The following is a 16,769-nucleotide window of genomic DNA, read 5'->3' on the forward strand; positions in this document are numbered from 1 at the left end:
TTTGAGGGCTTATAACTTGGCTTCTGAATGTCCTAGAGAGATCAGGTTTGTTTTAGTGTACTCCAATCAACAGCCCCTACAACCTCAAAAAGGAATGGAGTCATTAGCACTTATGGTTTTTAAATGGCAACCAGAATTATGTTGCACGAAGCACAATTTCACATCATTCTGGGTTCATTTGTGTGAAAACAAGGTCCAATCAGGCTGAAACGTTACTGGAAGGTAGAATCTATTGAGTTGTAAGTGATCTGAACGTTTCATGATGATAGCACTTTCCTAAGGGGGTCAAACCATGTCCCAAAGGTCACCGGATCTGGTGTCACTTTAAAGAAGTAGTCCAGTTACACATTTGTGGGCTTATAACTTGGCTTCTGAATGTCCTAGAGAGATCAGGTTTGTTTTAGTGTACTCCAATAAACAGCCCCTACAACCACAAAAAGGAATGGAGTCATTAGCACTTAAGGTTTGTAAATGGCACCCAGAATTATGTTGCACGAAGCACAATTTCACATCATTCTGGGTCCATTTGTGTGAAAACAAGGTCCAATCAGGCTGAAACGCTACAAGAAGGTAGAACCTATTGGGTTGTAAGTGATCTGAATGTTTCAAGATGATCGCACATTCCTATAGGGGGTAAAACCATGTCCCAAAGGTCACCGGGCCTGGTGTCTCTTTAAAGAAGTAGTCCAGTTACACATTTGTGGTCTTATAACTTGGCTTCTGAATGCCCCTGAGAGATCAGGTTTGTTTTAGTATACTCCAATCAACAGCCCCTACAACCACAAAAAGGAATGGAGTCATTAGCACTTATGGTTTGTAAATGGCACCCAGAATTATGTTGTACGAAGCACAACTTCACATCATTCTGGGTTCATTTGTGTGAAAACAAGGTCCAATCAGGCTGAAACGTTACAGGAAGGTAGAATCTATTGAGTTGTAAGTGATCTGAACGTTTCATGATGATAGCACTTTCCTAAGGGGGTCAAACCATGTCCCAAAGGTCACCGGATCTGGTGTCAATTTAAAGAAGTAGTCCAGTTACACATTTGTGGGCTTATAACTTGGCTTCTGAATGTCCTAGAGAGATTAGGTTTGTTTTAATGTACTCCAACCAACAGCCCCTACAACCACAAAAAGGAATGGAGTCATTAGCACTTATGGTTTGTAAATGGCACCCAGAATTATGTTGCACGAAGCACAATTTCACATCATTCTGGGTCCATTTGTGTGAAAACAAGGTCCAATCAGGCTGAAACGTTACAAGAAGGTAGAATCTATTGAGTTGTAAGTGATCTGAACGTTTCATGATGATCGCACATTCCTATAGGGGGTCAAACCATGTCCCAAAGGTCACCGGGCCTGGTGTCACTTTAAAGAAGTAGTCCAGTTACACATTTGAGGGCTTATAACTTGGCTTCTGAATGTCTTAGAGAGATCAGGTTTGTTTTAGTGTACTCCAATCAACAGCCCCTACAACCTCCAAAAGGAATGGAGTCATTAGCACTTATGGTTTTTAAATGGCACCCAGAATTATGTTGCACGAAGCACAATTTCACATCATTCTGGGTTCATTTGTGTGAAAACAAGGTCCAATCAGGCTGAAACGTTACAGGAAGGTAGAATCTATTGAGTTGTAAGTGATCTGAACGTTTCATGATGATAGCACTTTCCTAAGGGGGTCAAACCATGTCCCAAATGTCACCGGATCTGGTGTCAATTTAAAGAAGTAGTCCAGTTACACATTTGATGGCTTATAACTTGGCTTCTGAATGTCCTAGAGAGATCAGGTCTGTTTTAATGTACTCCAATCAACAGCCCCTACAACCACAAAAAGGAATGGAGTCATTAGCACTTATGGTTTGTAAATGGCACCCAGAATTATGTTGCACGAAGCACAATTTAACATCATTCTGGGTCCATTTGTGTGAAAACAAGGTCCAATCAGGCTGAAACGCTACAAGAAGGTAGAATCTATTGAGTTGTAAGTGATCTGAACGTTTCAAGATGATCGCACATCCCTATAGGGGGACAAACCATGTCCCAAAGGTCACCGGGCCTGGTGTCACTTTAAAGAAGTAGTCCAGTTACACCTTTGTGGGCTTATAACTTGGCTTCTGAATATCCTAGAGAGATCAGGTTTGTTTTAGTGTACTCCAGTCAACATCCCCTACAACCTCAAAAAGGAATGGGGTCATTAGCACTTATGGTTTTTAAATGGCACCCAGAATTATGCTGCACTAAGCACAATTTCACATCATTCTGGGTTCATTTGTGTGAAAACAAGGTCCAATCAGGCTGAAACGTTACAGGAAGGTAGAATCTATTGAGTTGTAAGTGATCAGAACGTTTCATGATGATAGCACTTTCCTAAGGGGGTCAAACCATGTCCCAAAGGTCACCGGATCTGGTGTCAATTTAAAGAAGTAGTCCAGTTACACATTTGTGGGCTTATAACTTGGCTTCTGAATGTCCTAGAGAGATCAGGTTTGTTTTAATGTACTCCAACCAACAGCCCCTACAACCACAAAAAGGAATGGAGTCATTAGCACTTATGGTTGTAAATGGCACCCAGAATTATGTTGCACGAAGCACAATTTCACATCATTCTGGGTCCATTTGTGTGAAAACAAGGTCCAATCAGGCTGAAACGCTACAAGAAGGTAGAACCTATTGGGTTTTAAGTGATCTGAATGTTTCAAGATGATCGCACATTCCTATAGGGGGTAAAACCATGTCCCAAAGGTCACCGGGCCTGGTGTCTCTTTAAAGAAGTAGTCCAGTTACACATTTGTGGTCTTATAACTTGGCTTCTGAATGCCCCTGAGAGATCAGGTTTGTTTTAGTATACTCCAATCAACAGCCCCTACAACCACAAAAAGGAATGGAGTCATTAGCACTTATGGTTTGTAAATGGCACCCAGAATTATGTTGTACGAAGCACAACTTCACATCATTCTGGGTTCATTTGTGTGAAAACAAGGTCCAATCAGGCTGAAACGTTACAGGAAGGTAGAATCTATTGAGTTGTAAGTGATCTGAACGTTTCATGATGATAGCACTTTCCTAAGGGGGTCAAACCATGTCCCAAAGGTCACCGGATCTGGTGTCAATTCAAAGAAGTAGTCCAGTTACATATTTGTGGGCTTATAACTTGGCTTCTGAATGTCCTAGAGAGATCAGGTTTGTTTTAATGTACTCCAATTAACAGCCCCTACAACCACAAAACGGAATGGAGTCATTAGCACTTATGGTTTGTAAATGGCACCCAGAATTACGTTGCACGAAGCACAATTTCACATCATTCTGGGTTCATTTGTGTGAAAACAAGGTCCAATCAGGCTGAAACGCTACAAGAAGGTAGAATCTATTGAGTTGTAAGTGATCTGAACGTTTCAAGATGATCGCACATTCCTATAGGGGGTAAAACCATGTCCCAAAGGTCACCGGGCCTGGTGTCACTTTGAAGAAGTAGTCCAGTTACACATTTTTGGGCTTATAACTTGGCTTCTGAATATCCTAGAGAGATCAGGTTTGTTTTAGTGTACTCCAATCAACATCCCCTACAACCTCAAAAAGGAATGGAGTCATTAGGACTTATGGTTTTTAAATGGCACCCAGAATTATGCTGCACTAAGCACAATTTCACATCATTCTGGGTTCATTTGTGTGAAAACAAGGTCCAATCAGGCTGAAACGTTACAGGAAGGTAGAATCTATTGAGTTGTAAGTGATCTGAACGTTTCATGATGAAAGCACTTTCCTAAGGGGGTCAAACCATGTCCCAAAGGTCACCGGATCTGGTGTAAATTTAAAGAAGTAGTCCAGTTACACATTTGTGGGCTTATAACTTGGCTTCTGAATGTCCTAGAGAGATCAGGTTTGTTTTAGTGTACTCCAATCAACAGCCCCTACAACCACAAAAAGGAATGGAGTCATTAGCACTTAAGGTTTGTAAATGGCACCCAGAATTATGTTGCACGAAGCACAATTTCACATCATTCTGGGTCCATTTGTGTGAAAACAAGGTCCAATCAGGCTGAAACGCTACAAGAAGGTAGAACCTATTGAGTTGTAAGTGATCTGAACGTTTCAAGATGATCGCACATTCCTATAGGGGGTAAAACCATGTCCCAAAGGTCACCGGGCCTGGTGTCTCTTTAAAGAAGTAGTCCAGTTACACATTTGTGGGCTTATAACTTGGCTTCTGAATGTCCCTGAGAGATCAGGTTTGTTTTAGTATACTCCAATCAACAGCCCCTACAACCACAAAAAGGAATGGAGTCATTAGCACTTATGGTTTTTAAATGGCACCCATAATTATGTTGCACGAAGCACAATTTCACATCATTCTGGGTTCATTTGTGTGAAAACAAGGTCCAATCAGGCTGAAACGTTACAGGAAGGTAGAATCTATTGAGTTGTAAGTGATCTGAACGTTTCATGATGATAGCACTTTCCTAAGGGGGTCAAACCATGTCCCAAAGGTCACCGGATCTGGTGTCAATTCAAAGAAGTAGTCCAGTTACATATTTTTGGGCTTATAACTTGGCTTCTGAATGTCCTAGAGAGATCAGGTTTGTTTTAATGTACTCCAATCAACAGCCCCTACAACCACAAAACAGAATGGAGTCATTAGCACTTATGGTTTGTAAATGGCACCCAGAATTACGTTGCACGAAGCACAATTTCACATCATTCTGGGTTCATTTGTGTGAAAACAAGGTCCAATCAGGCTGAAACGCTACAAGAAGGTAGAATCTATTGAGTTGTAAGTGATCTGAACGTTTCATGATGATCGCACATTCCTATAGGGGGTAAAACCATGCCCCAAAGGTCACCGGGCCTGGTGTCACTTTAAAGAAGTAGTCCAGTTACACATTTTTGGGCTTATAACTTGGCTTCTGAATATCCTAGAGAGATCAGGTTTGTTTTAGTGTACTCCAATCAACATCCCCTACAACCTCAAAAAGGAATGGAGTCATTAGGACTTATGGTTTTTAAATGGCACCCAGAATTATGCTGCACTAAGCACAATTTCACATCATTCTGGGTTCATTTGTGTGAAAACAAGGTCCAATCAGGCTGAAACGTTACAGGAAGGTAGAATCTATTGAGTTGTAAGTGATCTGAACGTTTCATGATGATAGCACTTTCCTAAGGGGGTCAAACCATGTCCCAAAGGTCACCGGATCTGGTGTCAATTTAAAGAAGTAGTCCAGTTACACATTTGTGGGCTTATAACTTGGCTTCTGAATGTCCTAGAGAGATTAGGTTTGTTTTAATGTACTCCAACCAACAGCCCCTACAACCACAAAAAGGAATGGAGTCATTAGCACTTATGGTTTGTAAATGGCACCCAGAATTATGTTGCACGAAGCACAATTTCACATCATTCTGGGTCCATTTGTGTGAAAACAAGGTCCAATCAGGCTGAAACGTTACAAGAAGGTAGAATCTATTGAGTTGTAAGTGATCTGAACGTTTCATGATGATCGCACATTCCTATAGGGGGTCAAACCATGTCCCAAAGGTCACCGGGCCTGGTGTCACTTTAAAGAAGTAGTCCAGTTACACCTTTGAGGGATTATAACTTGGCTTCTGAATGTCTTAGAGATATCAGGTTTGTTTTAGTGTACTCCAATCAACAGCCCCTACAACCTCCAAAAGAAATGGAGTCATTAGCACTTATGGTTTTTAAATGGCACCCAGAATTATGTTGCACGAAGCACAATTTCACATCATTCTGGGTTCACTTGTGTGAAAACAAGGTCCAATCAGAATGAAACGTTACAGGAAGGTAGAATCTTTTGAGTTGTAAGTGATCTGAACGTTTCATGATGATAGCACTTTCCTAAGGGGGTCAAACCATGTCCCAAAGGTCACTGGATCTGGTGTCACTTTAAAGAAGTAGTCCAGTTACACATTTGTGGTCTTATAACTTGGCTTCTGAATGTCCTAGAGAGGTTTGGTTTGTTTTAGTGTAATCCAATCAACAGCCCCTACAACCACAAAAAGGAATGGAGTCATTAGCACTTATGGTTTGTAAATGGCACCCAGAATTATGTTGCACGAAGCACAATTTCACATCATTCTGGGTTCATTTGTGTGAAAACAAGGTCCAATCAGGCTGAAACGTTACAGGAAGGTAGAATCTATTGAGTTGTAAGTGATCTGAACGTTTCATGATGATAGCACTTTCCTAAAGGAGTCAAACCATGTCCCTAAGGTCACCGGATCTGGTGTCAATTTAAAGAAGTAGTCCAGTTACACATTTGTGGGCTTATAACTTGGCTTCTGAATGTCCTAGAGAGATCAGGTTTGTTTTAGTGTACTCCAATCAACAGCCCCTACAACCACAAAAAGGAATGGAGTCATTAGCACTTATGGTTTGTAAATGGCACCCAGAATTATGTTGCACGAAGCACAATTTCACATCATTCTGGGTCCATTTGTGTGAAAACAAGGTCCAATCAGGCTGAAACGCTACAAGAAGGTAGAATCTATTGAGTTGTAAGTGATCTGAACGTTTCAAGATGATCGCACATTCCTATAGGGGTAAAACCATGTCCCAAAGGTCACCGGGCCTGGTGTCACTTTAAAGAAGTAGTCCAGTTACACCTTTGTGGGCTTATAACTTGGCTTCTGAATGTCCTAGAGAGGTTAGGTTTGTTTTAGTGTTCTCCAATCAACAGCCCCTACAACCACAAAAAGGAATGGAGTCATTAGCACTTATGGTTTGTAAATGGCACCCAGAATTATGTTGCACGAAGCACAATTTCACATCATTCTGGGTTCATTTGTGTGAAAACAAGGTCCAATCAAGCTGAAACGTTACATGAAGGTAGAATCTATTGAGTTGTAAGTGATCTGAACGTTTCATGATGATAGCACATTCCTAAGGGGGTCAAACCATGTCCCAAAGGTCACCGGATCTGGTGTCAATTCAAAGAAGTAGTCCAGTTACATATTTGTGGGCTTATAACTTGGCTTCTGAATGTCCTAGAGAGATCAGGTTTGTTTTAATGTACTCCAATCAACAGCCCCTACAACCACAAAACAGAATGGAGTCATTAGCACTTATGGTTTGTAAATGGCACCCAGAATTACGTTGCACGAAGCACAATTTCACATCATTCTGGGTTCATTTGTGTGAAAACAAGGTCCAATCAGGCTGAAACGCTACACGAAGGTAGAATCTATTGAGTTGTAAGTGATCTGAACGTTTCAAGATGATCGCACATTCCTATAGGGGGTAAAACCATGTCCCAAAGGTCACCGGGCCTGGTGTCACTTTAAAGAAGTAGTCCAGTTACACATTTTTGGGCTTATAACTTGGCTTCTGAATATCCTAGAGAGATCAGGTTTGTTTTAGTGTACTCCAATCAACATCCCCTACAACCTCAAAAAGGATTGGAGTCATTAGGACTTATGGTTTTTAAATGGCACCCAGAATTATGCTGCACTAAGCACAATTTCACATCATTCTGGGTTCATTTGTGTGAAAACAAGGTCCAATCAGGCTGAAACGTTACAGGAAGGTAGAATCTATTGAGTTGTAAATGATCTGAACGTTTCATGATGATAGCACTTTCCTAAGGGGGTCAAACCATGTCCCAAAGGTCACTGGATCTGGTGTCAATTTAAAGAAGTAGTCCAGTTACACATTTGTGGGCTTATAACTTGGCTTCTGAATGTCCTAGAGAGATCAGGTTTGTTTTAATGGACTCCAACCAACAGCCCCTACAACCACAAAAAGGAATGGAGTCATTAGCACTTATGGTTTGTAAATGGCACCCAGAATTATGTTGCACGAAGCACAATTTCACATCATTCAGGGTCCATTTGTGTGAAAACAAGGTCCAATCAGGCTGAAACGTTACAAGAAGGTAGAATCTATTGAGTTGTAAGTGATCTGAACGTTTCAAGATGATCACACTTTCCTAAGGGGGTCAAACCATGTCCCAAAGGTCAACGTTTCTGGTGTCAATTTAAAGAAGTAGTCCAGTTACACATTTGTGGGCTTATAACTTGGCTTCTGAATGTCCTAGAGAGATCAGGTTTGTTTTAATGTACTCCAATCAACAGCCCCTACAACCACAAAAAGGAATGGAGTCATTAGCACTTATGGTTTGTAAATGGCACCCAGAATTATGTTGCACGAAGCACAATTTCACATCATTCTGGGTTCATTTGTGTGAAAACAAGGTCCAATCAGGCTGAAACGTTACAGGAAGGTAGAATCTATTGAGTTGTAAGTGATCTGAACGTTTCATGATGATAGCACTTTCCTAAGGGGGTCAAACCATGTCCCAAAGGTCACCGGATCTGGTGTCAATTTAAAGAAGTAGTCCAGTTACACATTTGTGGGCTTATAACTTGGCTTCTGAATGTCCTAGAGAGATCAGGTTTGTTTTAGTGTACTCCAATCAACAGCCCCTACAACCACAAAAAGGAATGGAGTCATTAGCACTTAAGGTTTGTAAATGGCACCCAGAATTATGTTGCACGAAGCACAATTTCACATCATTCTGGGTCCATTTGTGTGAAAACAAGGTCCAATCAGGCTGAAACGTTACAGGAAGGTAGAATCTATTGAGTTGTAAGTGATCTGAACGTTTCATGATGATAGCACTTTCCTAAAGGGGTCAAACCATGTCCCTAAGGTCACCGGATCTGCTGTCAATTTAAAGAAGTAGTCCAGTTACACATTTTTGGGCTTATAACTTGGCTTCTGAATGTCCTAGAGAGATCAGGTTTGTTTTAGTGTACTCCAATCAACAGCCCCTACAACCACAAAAAGGAATGGAGTCATTAGCACTTATGGTTTGTAAATGGCACCCAGAATTATGTTGCACGAAGCACAATTTCACATCATTCTGGGTCCATTTGTGTGAAAACAAGGTCCAATCTGGCTGAAACGCTACAAGAATGTAGAATCTATTGAGTTGTATGTGATCTGAACGTTTCAAGATGATCGCACATTCCTATAGGGGTAAAACCATGTCCCAAAGGTCACCGGGCCTGGTGTCACTTTAAAGAAGTAGTCCAGTTACACCTTTGTGGGCTTATAACTTGGCTTCTGAATGTCCTAGAGAGGTTAGGTTTGTTTTAGTGTTCTCCAATCAACAGCCCCTACAACCACAAAAAGGAATGGAGTCATTAGCACTTATGGTTTGTAAATGGCACCCAGAATTATGTTGCACGAAGCACAATTTCACATCATTCTGGGTTCATTTGTGTGAAAACAAGGTCCAATCAGGCTGAAACGTTACAGGAAGGTAGAATCTATTGAGTTGTAAGTGATCTGAACGTTTCATGATGATAGCACTTTCCTAAGGGGGTCAAACCATGTCCCAAAGGTCACCGGATCTGGTGTCAATTTAAAGAAGTAGTCCAGTTACACATTTGTGGGCTTATAACTCAGCTTCTGAATGTCCTAGAGAGATCAGGTTTGTTTTACTGTACTCCAATCAACAGCCCCTACAACCTCAAACAGGAATGGAGTCATTAGCACTTATGGTTTTTAAATGGCACCCAGAATTATGTTGCACGAAGCACAATTTCACATCATTCTGGGTTCATTTGTGTGAAAACAAGGTCCAATCAGGCTGAAACGCTACAAGAAGGTAGAATCTATTGAGTTGTAAGTGATCTGAACGTTTCAAGATGATCGCACATTCCTATAGGGGGTAAAACCATGTCCCAAAGGTCACCGGGCCTGGTGTCACTTTAAAGAAGTAGTCCAGTTACACATTTTTGGGCTTATAACTTGGCTTCTGAATATCCTAGAGAGATCAGGTTTGTTTTAGTGTACTCCAATCAACATCCCCTACAACCTCAAAAAGGATTGGAGTCATTAGGACTTATGGTTTTTAAATGGCACCCAGAATTATGCTGCACTAAGCACAATTTCACATCATTCTGGGTTCATTTGTGTGAAAACAAGGTCCAATCAGGCTGAAACGTTACAGGAAGGTAGAATCTATTGAGTTGTAAGTGATCTGAACGTTTCATGATGAAAGCACTTTCCTAAGGGGGTCAAACCATGTCCCAAAGGTCACCGGATCTGGTGTAAATTTAAAGAAGTAGTCCAGTTACACATTTGTGGGCTTATAACTTGGCTTCTGAATGTCCTAGAGAGATCAGGTTTGTTTTAGTGTACTCCAATCAACAGCCCCTACAACCACAAAAAGGAATGGAGTCATTAGCACTTAAGGTTTGTAAATGGCACCCAGAATTATGTTGCACGAAGCACAATTTCACATCATTCTGGGTCCATTTGTGTGAAAACAAGGTCCAATCAGGCTGAAACGCTACAAGAAGGTAGAACCTATTGAGTTGTAAGTGATCTGAACGTTTCAAGATGATCGCACATTCCTATAGGGGGTAAAACCATGTCCCAAAGGTCACCGGGCCTGGTGTCTCTTTAAAGAAGTAGTCCAGTTACACATTTGTGGGCTTATAACTTGGCTTCTGAATGTCCCTGAGAGATCAGGTTTGTTTTAGTATACTCCAATCAACAGCCCCTACAACCACAAAAAGGAATGGAGTCATTAGCACTTATGGTTTTTAAATGGCACCCAGAATTATGTTGCACGAAGCACAATTTCACATCATTCTGGGTTCATTTGTGTGAAAACAAGGTCCAATCAGGCTGAAACGTTACAGGAAGGTAGAATCTATTGAGTTGTAAGTGATCTGAACGTTTCATGATGATAGCACTTTCCTAAGGGGGTCAAACCATGACCCAAAGGTCACCGGATCTGGTGTCAATTCAAAGAAGTAGTCCAGTTACATATTTTTGGGCTTATAACTTGGCTTCTGAATGTCCTAGAGAGATCAGGTTTGTTTTAATGTACTCCAATCAACAGCCCCTACAACCACAAAACAGAATGGAGTCATTAGCACTTATGGTTTGTAAATGGCACCCAGAATTACGTTGCACGAAGCACAATTTCACATCATTCTGGGTTCATTTGTGTGAAAACAAGGTCCAATCAGGCTGAAACGCTACAAGAAGGTAGAATCTATTGAGTTGTAAGTGATCTGAACGTTTCATGATGATCGCACATTCCTATAGGGGGTAAAACCATGCCCCAAAGGTCACCGGGCCTGGTGTCACTTTAAAGAAGTAGTCCAGTTACACATTTTTGGGCTTATAACTTGGCTTCTGAATATCCTAGAGAGATCAGGTTTGTTTTAGTGTACTCCAATCAACATCCCCTACAACCTCAAAAAGGAATGGAGTCATTAGGACTTATGGTTTTTAAATGGCACCCAGAATTATGCTGCACTAAGCACAATTTCACATCATTCTGGGTTCATTTGTGTGAAAACAAGGTCCAATCAGGCTGAAACGTTACAGGAAGGTAGAATCTATTGAGTTGTAAGTGATCTGAACGTTTCATGATGATAGCACTTTCCTAAGGGGGTCAAACCATGTCCCAAAGGTCACCGGATCTGGTGTCAATTTAAAGAAGTAGTCCAGTTACACATTTGTGGGCTTATAACTTGGCTTCTGAATGTCCTAGAGAGATTAGGTTTGTTTTAATGTACTCCAACCAACAGCCCCTACAACCACAAAAAGGAATGGAGTCATTAGCACTTATGGTTTGTAAATGGCACCCAGAATTATGTTGCACGAAGCACAATTTCACATCATTCTGGGTCCATTTGTGTGAAAACAAGGTCCAATCAGGCTGAAACGTTACAAGAAGGTAGAATCTATTGAGTTGTAAGTGATCTGAACGTTTCATGATGATCGCACATTCCTATAGGGGGTCAAACCATGTCCCAAAGGTCACCGGGCCTGGTGTCACTTTAAAGAAGTAGTCCAGTTACACCTTTGAGGGATTATAACTTGGCTTCTGAATGTCTTAGAGATATCAGGTTTGTTTTAGTGTACTCCAATCAACAGCCCCTACAACCTCCAAAAGGAATGGAGTCATTAGCACTTATGGTTTTTAAATGGCACCCAGAATTATGTTGCACGAAGCACAATTTCACATCATTCTGGGTTCATTTGTGTGAAAACAAGGTCCAATCAGGCTGAAACGTTACAGGAAGGTAGAATCTATTGAGTTGTAAGTGATCTGAACGTTTCATGATGATAGCACTTTCCTAAGGGGGTCAAACCATGTCCCAAAGGTCACTGGATCTGGTGTCAATTTAAAGAAGTAGTCCAGTTACACATTTGTGGTCTTATAACTTGGCTTCTGAATGTCCTAGAGAGGTTTGGTTTGTTTTAGTGTAATCCAATCAACAGCCCCTACAACCACAAAAAGGAATGGAGTCATTAGCACTTATGGTTTGTAAATGGCACCCAGAATTATGTTGCACGAAGCACAATTTCACATCATTCTGGGTTCATTTGTGTGAAAACAAGGTCCAATCAGGCTGAAACGTTACAGGAAGGTAGAATCTATTGAGTTGTAAGTGATCTGAACGTTTCATGATGATAGCACTTTCCTAAAGGAGTCAAACCATGTCCCTAAGGTCACCGGATCTGGTGTCAATTTAAAGAAGTAGTCCAGTTACACATTTGTGGGCTTATAACTTGGCTTCTGAATGTCCTAGAGAGATCAGGTTTGTTTTAGTGTACTCCAATCAACAGCCCCTACAACCACAAAAAGGAATGGAGTCATTAGCACTTATGGTTTGTAAATGGCACCCAGAATTATGTTGCACGAAGCACAATTTCACATCATTCTGGGTCCATTTGTGTGAAAACAAGGTCCAATCAGGCTGAAACGCTACAAGAAGGTAGAATCTATTGAGTTGTAAGTGATCTGAACGTTTCAAGATGATCGCACATTCCTATAGGGGTAAAACCATGTCCCAAAGGTCACCGGGCCTGGTGTCACTTTAAAGAAGTAGTCCAGTTACACCTTTGTGGGCTTATAACTTGGCTTCTGAATGTCCTAGAGAGGTTAGGTTTGTTTTAGTGTTCTCCAATCAACAGCCCCTACAACCACAATAAGGAATGGAGTCATTAGCACTTATGGTTTGTAAATGGCACCCAGAATTATGTTGCACGAAGCACAATTTCACATCATTCTGGGTTCATTTGTGTGAAAACAAGGTCCAATCAGGCTGAAACGTTACATGAAGGTAGAATCTATTGAGTTGTAAGTGATCTGAACGTTTCATGATGATAGCACATTCCTAAGGGGGTCAAACCATGTCCCAAAGGTCACCGGATCTGGTGTCAATTCAAAGAAGTAGTCCAGTTACATATTTGTGGGCTTATAACTTGGCTTCTGAATGTCCTAGAGAGATCAGGTTTGTTTTAATGTACTCCAATCAACAGCCCACTTATGATTTGTAAATGGCACCCAGAATTACGTTGCACGAAGCACAATTTCACATCATTCTGGGTTCATTTGTGTGAAAACAAGGTCCAATCAGGCTGAAACGCTACACGAAGGTAGAATCTATTGAGTTGTAAGTGATCTGAACGTTTCAAGATGATCGCACATTCCTATAGGGGGTAAAACCATGTCCAAAAGGTCACCGGGCCTGGTGTCACTTTAAAGAAGTAGTCCAGTTACACATTTTTGGGCTTATAACTTGGCTTCTGAATATCCTAGAGAGATCAGGTTTGTTTTAGTGTACTCCAATCAACATCCCCTACAACCTCAAAAAGGATTGTAGTCATTAGGACTTATGGTTTTTAAATGGCACCCAGAATTATGCTGCACTAAGCACAATTTCACATCATTCTGGGTTCATTTGTGTGAAAACAAGGTCCAATCAGGCTGAAACGTTACAGGAAGGTAGAATCTATTGAGATGTAAGTGATCTGAACGTTTCATGATGATAGCACTTTCCTAAGGGGGTCAAACCATGTCCCAAAGGTCACTGGATCTGGTGTCAATTTAAAGAAGTAGTCCAGTTACACATTTGTGGGCTTATAACTTGGCTTCTGAATGTCCTAGAGATATCAGGTTTGTTTTAATGGACTCCAACCAACAGCCCCTACAACCACAAAAAGGAATGGAGTCATTAGCACTTATGGTTTGTAAATGGCACCCAGAATTATGTTGCACGAAGCACAATTTCACATCATTCAGGGTCCATTTGTGTGAAAACAAGGTCCAATCAGGCTGAAACGTTACAAGAAGGTAGAATCTATTGAGTTGTAAGTGATCTGAACGTTTCAAGATGATCACACTTTCCTAAGGGGGTCAAACCATGTCCCAAAGGTCAATGGATCTGGTGTCAATTTAAAGAAGTAGTCCAGTTACACATTTGTGGGCTTACAACTTGGCTTCTGAATGTCCTAGAGAGATCAGGTTTGTTTTAATGTACTCCAATCAACAGCCCCTACAACCACAAAAAGGAATGGAGTCATTAGCACTTATGGTTTGTAAATGGCACCCAGAATTATGTTGCACGAAGCACAATTTCACATCATTCTGGGTTCATTTGTGTGAAAACAAGGTCCAATCAGGCTGAAACGTTACAGGAAGGTAGAATCTATTGAGTTGTAAGTGATCTGAACGTTTCATGATGATAGCACTTTCCTAAGGGGGTCAAACCATGTCCCAAAGGTCACCGGATCTGGTGTCAATTTAAAGAAGTAGTCCAGTTACACATTTGTGGGCTTATAACTTGGCTTCTGAATGTCCTAGAGAGATCAGGTTTGTTTTAGTGTACTCCAATCAACAGCCCCTACAACCACAAAAAGGAATGGAGTCATTAGCACTTAAGGTTTGTAAATGGCACCCAGAATTATGTTGCACGAAGCACAATTTCACATCATTCTGGGTCCATTTGTGTGAAAACAAGGTCCAATCAGGCTGAAACGTTACAGGAAGGTAGAATCTATTGAGTTGTAAGTGATCTGAACGTTTCATGATGATAGCACTTTCCTAAAGGGGTCAAACCATGTCCCTAAGGTCACCGGATCTGGTGTCAATTTAAAGAAGTAGTCCAGTTACACATTTTTGGGCTTATAACTTGGCTTCTGAATGTCCTAGAGAGATCAGGTTTGTTTTAGTGTACTCCAATCAACAGCCCCTACAACCACAAAAAGGAATGGAGTCATTAGCACTTATGGTTTGTAAATGGCACCCAGAATTATGTTGCACGAAGCACAATTTCACATCATTCTGGGTCCATTTGTGTGAAAACAAGGTCCAATCCGGCTGAAACGCTACAAGAATGTAGAATCTATTGAGTTGTATGTGATCTGAACGTTTCAAGATGATCGCACATTCCTATAGGGGTAAAACCATGTCCCAAAGGTCACCGGGCCTGGTGTCACTTTAAAGAAGTAGTCCAGTTACACCTTTGTGGGCTTATAACTTGGCTTCTGAATGTCCTAGAGAGGTTAGGTTTGTTTTAGTGTTCTCCAATCAACAGCCCCTACAACCACAAAAAGGAATGGAGTCATTAGCACTTATGGTTTGTAAATGGCACCCAGAATTATGTTGCACGAAGCACAATTTCACATCATTCTGGGTTCATTTGTGTGAAAACAAGGTCCAATCAGGCTGAAACGTTACAGGAAGGTAGAATCTATTGAGTTGTAAGTGATCTGAACGTTTCATGATGATAGCACTTTCCTAAGGGGGTCAAACCATGTCCCAAAGGTCACCGGATCTGGTGTCAATTTAAAGAAGTAGTCCAGTTACACATTTGTGGGCTTATAACTCAGCTTCTGAATGTCCTAGAGAGATCAGGTTTGTTTTACTGTACTCCAATCAACAGCCCCTACAACCTCAAACAGGAATGGAGTCATTAGCACTTATGGTTTTTAAATGGCACCCAGAATTATGTTGCACGAAGCACAATTTCACATCATTCTGGGTTCATTTGTGTGAAAACAAGGTCCAATCAGGCTGAAACGTTACAGGAAGGTAGAATCTATTGAGTTGTAAGTGATCTGAACGTTTCATGATGATAGCACTTTCCTAAGGGGGTCAAAACATGTCCCAAAGGTCACCGGATCTGGTGTCAATTCAAAGAAGTAGTCCAGTTACATATTTGTGGGCTTATAACTTGGCTTCTGAATGTCCTAGAGAGATCAGGTTTGTTTTAGTGTACTCCAATCAACAGCCCCTACAACCACAAAACAGAATGGAGTCATTAGCACTTATGGTTTGTAAATGGCACCCAGAATTACGTTGCACGAAGCACAATTTCACATCATTCTGGGTTCATTTGTGTGAAAACAAGGTCCAATCAGGCTGAAACGCTACAAGAAGGTAGAATCTATTGAGTTTTAAGTGATCTGAACGTTTCAAGATGATCGCACATTCCTATAGGGGGTAAAACCATGTCCCAAAGGTCACCGGGCCTGGTGTCACTTTAAAGAAGTAGTCCAGTTACACATTTTTGGGCTTATAACTTGGCTTCTGAATATCCTAGAGAGATCAGGTTTGTTTTAGTGTACTCCAATCAACATCCCCTACAACCTCAAAAAGGATTGGAGTCATTAGGACTTATGGTTTTTAAATGGCACCCAGAATTATGCTGCACTAAGCACAATTTCACATCATTCTGGGTTCATTTGTGTGAAAACAAGGTCCAATCAGGCTGAAACGTTACAGGAAGGTAGAATCTATTGAGTTGTAAATGATCTGAACGTTTCATGATGATAGCACTTTCCTAAGGGGGTCAAACCATGTCCCAAAGGTCACCGGATCTGGTGTCAATTTAAAGAAGTAGTCCAGTTACACATTTGTGGGCTTATAACTTGGCTTCTGAATGTCCTAGAGAGATCAGGTTTGTTTTAGTGTACTCCAATCAACAGCCCCTACAAC

This window comes from Nothobranchius furzeri, chromosome 9, assembly GCF_043380555.1.
Source record: "Nothobranchius furzeri strain GRZ-AD chromosome 9, NfurGRZ-RIMD1, whole genome shotgun sequence".
NCBI lineage: Eukaryota > Metazoa > Chordata > Actinopteri > Cyprinodontiformes > Nothobranchiidae > Nothobranchius > Nothobranchius furzeri.